Genomic DNA, 4315 nt, shown 5'->3' on the forward strand with positions numbered 1-4315 from the left:
AGAATGTTCGCAAAGCCCAGTTTTTTCCAGTCTTTTCAATAAAGAAGTTATGCACTAGTTTGGCCAGGAGGGATTAGACCTCCCTGCATGGTCACCGACATGTAGTTATGTCATTAAATCAACTATCAATCAACATACGAAAAAGGGGACCATGGGGTACCAACGGTTACCGCTTAGGCATTGTTTGCTATATAGAGGGCGCAAGTAGCTATAAGTAGTGCAGTGGGGGCTTTAAAGAAGATGTGAGTCTATTTTCGAGTTCCTTTCAGGAGGACTTCCAAATTGAACCAAGGTTTGCGGAACTTTTAAAGTTTTTTTTTTTTTGGAGCCATTTCCACAATTGGAGACATCTAGGGAAGATGTGAAGTTTATTGTAGAGCTCCATTTCTAGGGCACTTCCGGAAAATTTGACCCGAGGTTTAAAAGACAGAATGCTCACAAAACAGGAGATTCTGGAGCCATTTCCACAATGGGAGACATCTAAAGAAGATATGAAGTCTACTGTAGAGTTCCACTGCATGGTACTTCCAAGTAATCTGACCCAAGGTCCAGAAGACAGAATGCTTACAAAACAAAATGTTTTGGAAGGTTTATGAGACCGAGGCTCGACGAGATCGAAGATTTACAAAGACAAAGGATTCGGTCTCGTGAACCTTTAAACAAATTGATAGTCGGCAGGGTCACATCTACGAAGAGTTGACCAGGAGTCAGAGCGAGAGGTTTTCTACTAGTGACATTTCGGTCTCTGTGACCTAATATCTCACAAGGTTTAAGAAACTCGATGCCTACAATACAAAAAAAGTTCTCGAGACCGACAATTTCGAGAATAGTCTGTTTGGTAGACCGGTTTCTAGACTTTACTCAGGGAAAATGAAATTGATTGGTAAAAAAGTAATTTCTTGCTCATCCACTTTGATTGAGATGCATTAAAAGGGGTGGGGATCTACGCCCCGTGCTCCCAATTGAATAACGAAAAAATGAGATTGAGAGATATGAGAGAGATAGAAAGAGAGAGGGGAAAATATATATAGATAGAAAGAGAGAGAGAGAGAAAGAGAGAGAGAGAAAGAGAGAGTGAGAGCAAGAGAGAGAGATAGAGAGAGAGAGAGAGAGAGAGAAAATATGGGTAAGGGAAACAGAGAAGAAGATGATAGGACTGTCTCACCACACCTGCCAATAAATCCGCATCCTTTCGCACTTCATCCAACTAGAAAAATCGGGGTCGCCCCCTTTACCCCCTCTCCACCACAATGCCGGTACCCCTTCAATTACTGGATCCACACTAAGCAACTGCAGTCAATCATCTTCAGTACCAATATATACCAATATATACCAATATATACCATTATATATTCTATTATACGTTGTTGGATGGTCCATTATTTAATTGATACTGGGAATCTCGCTCAACAAGCCTAGCTTTTCTGAGATTCCCCTTTTTTCCCCTCTCAGTTAAATCAAGCAATATAAAATATTTTGTCTAATTCTCAAACTTAAATGTACTCTGTAAACTTATTTGATTACGAACATACTTGTCAGTATTTCGTTACTTGTATTATTCATTTGTTCTATTATATATTGTATTACTGTATGGTTTATATATGTCATTTAATTTGTGGATATTTGTGTGGAAAATAAATCAAATCAAATCAAATCAAATTATATTATACCAATATATACCAAGATATATTTAGTAAAATCATAAGCAAAAGCAATGATGAAAGATGCTTTCAATTGATTTTAATCTAAACGTATAACATGGATATAATACTATTCGACTTTTATAATATTTATAAACGGATGAAAAACATCTTGATTTAAAAGTTGAAACTATCAATGCTGAATGTTTCAAATACAAAAAACATAGATAACTGGAACATTTTCCTACAGTTTCTCGAAAAGGTCACGTCATGTTAATGGAGTTTCATTAGCTACAGTTTATGGTGCTATGAAAATATCATGCCCAGATTTAATGAAATCGAGTGTTGCTTTTATAAATAATCAGCACAGAAAAGGAAAGGGCCAATTTCTAGGGCGATATTATTCTAGGGCGCGGTATTCTATCATATATGACATAACTATAACACCGCCTGGGGACTCTACGGATTGTGTGGGTGTGTCTATTGTCTCTGTCTCTCTGTATGTCTCTCTCTGTCTCTCTGTCTCCCCCTCTCTCTCTCTCTCTCTCTCTCTCTCTCTTTCACGGAGATGCTACAAAAGATATGATACATTTGACATTATGACAAATGTAGCTCGTACTTGTTTACAGACCTTCGCGTTTGATATTAAAGTAGAACAAAAATCGTGTTTCTTCTGGGGGAAAAATGACAGGAATCTTAATTTCATAAGCCGCTTTATTTGTCAGATCGCTGGCATGGCATCTCAATTTGTTATTTTTGTCTCGAGGTTTTTCAACGTATGAGAAATTATTTGCACTGCTTTTTCAATTTTTTTTTTTTTTAATTTTTTTTTACAGATAATGACGTATATGAATGTTGTTATATATCTATAGTATAATATGTAGTAATGGAAAATATTTAATAATAATAATAATAGCTTCTTATATAGCGCACAAGTCATGTCCGCCACGTCGTGACGCTCCTGGCGCTGCCCCGATTATTACCCTGGCTTTAGCAAGGCGGCCATTTCGGCGCTCTAGCATTTCAAGGAATAAATTCCTGCCAGGTAATATAGATATTGTAAAAGCTTTTAAAGTCACTATTTAAATTTTGGAAGTCAGTGTTAAAAAAAGAAGGGTGAAAATGGAGTTATTGATAAACATTGGTGTCTTTTAGGTTTTAAAATATGGAAGATTATGTTTTAAGGTATGTATTCATGACGTTTAGCGCCACACTAGGAATAATATTCTTACTGATCTTATGGAAAATCAATACTAGCTTTCCACTATCGACATAATTACGTATCGTGTTTTAACATGAAAGACTTTTTCCCGAATTGTACAAAGGAACAGTATTGCATCATTCTCATCAAGCCAATTCTGGCTTTCATGATTCCCCACTTCCCTTTATCTCATGTTGATAATGAACAAACATGTATATACTTTTGATGTTTTTAAAAAAGAGTGAAATAAATAAATGAAAAAATGAAAATGAAAATGATTGTTACATGTTCATGTTCAGGTTCCAAATTAAAGAGAATCTCGGCATGAAATCGATACGTATCATCACCCAAAGGGGAGGCTAGTTCACTTGTTCTTCTTTCATTTTACTCCAGGCAAAATGAAAGCCAGTATTTTATCATTCAGACGGTGAGCTGGTTAGTTGGGGGGGGGGCAGTGGCGTAGCAAGGGTCCCGTATTTGAGAAGGGCACTGGTTTCGTGGGGAAGGGGGTGCAGGAAATATTAAGGGGTGCATTGCCAGAGAACAAGACCGTAGAATGAGGGATAGGGGTAGTATCGTCTTCCCTTTTATTTGTCCCCACTCCCTCCATCCTTCTCTCTCTGTCTCTTTCTCTGTCTCTCTCTCTCTCTCTGTCTCTCTCTCTATCTCTCTTTCTCGTTGCCTTCCCCCTACATCCTCTACTCCCCTCTCTCTCTCTCCCTATCTTTCTCTCTCTCTATATCTCTCTCTCGCTCTCTTTATCTATCTCTCTCTTTTCAATTAAAAAAGGGGGTACGTGCCACATGCCCCCCTTAGCTACGCCACCAGGTAGCAGTGTCGGGAGCGGAACTGCGGATGCCTGGGAGTTGGGTCAGGAGCGCACCAAGGCAGGTTCGGCCTTGTGCTCTTGATAAAATAAGGGAAATCGTCCAGCGTTAGGGGGCAAATGAAAACAGAGGCCAGAAAGTGCTGAGAGCATGAAGAGTCCTATTTTCTTCATTTCTTCTATTAAAGGAATGCCAATGCCTCGTTCACACTGGCATTTAACCCTGCTCATTTGACGTACATTGCACAAGCTTTAATATTGATTGCACTTTCCCATTTTACAATGATTGTTGAAGAATGTGAAAGCAGTTTCGCAGATTACGGGGGATATCATCTTCTGTCACAGTTGCTATTTTACAAAACATTGAGTGAGAAACAGGTTCGATGCAGTGGCCTAAAAAGAGAGGAGAAAAAAGCACAGATAATTTAAGGGGAGGATAATTGAAAGAGGGGAAAAGGGTGGAAATGAATATTGAGTTAATGTTATTAATACAGAATATAGAAAATCGCTATACCGAAGTAGACAAGTATTATAGAAAAATAGATCTGAAGATAGATAGCCACACAGCTAAAAAATATCTTTCATTGGGCACATGAAGAGATAGAGATAGGCATATAAGAAGGATACATAGAAAGAAAGGGAGAAAGA

Source organism: Strongylocentrotus purpuratus, unplaced genomic scaffold, assembly GCF_000002235.5.
Source record: "Strongylocentrotus purpuratus isolate Spur 01 unplaced genomic scaffold, Spur_5.0 spur5_contig_867, whole genome shotgun sequence".
NCBI lineage: Eukaryota > Metazoa > Echinodermata > Echinoidea > Camarodonta > Strongylocentrotidae > Strongylocentrotus > Strongylocentrotus purpuratus.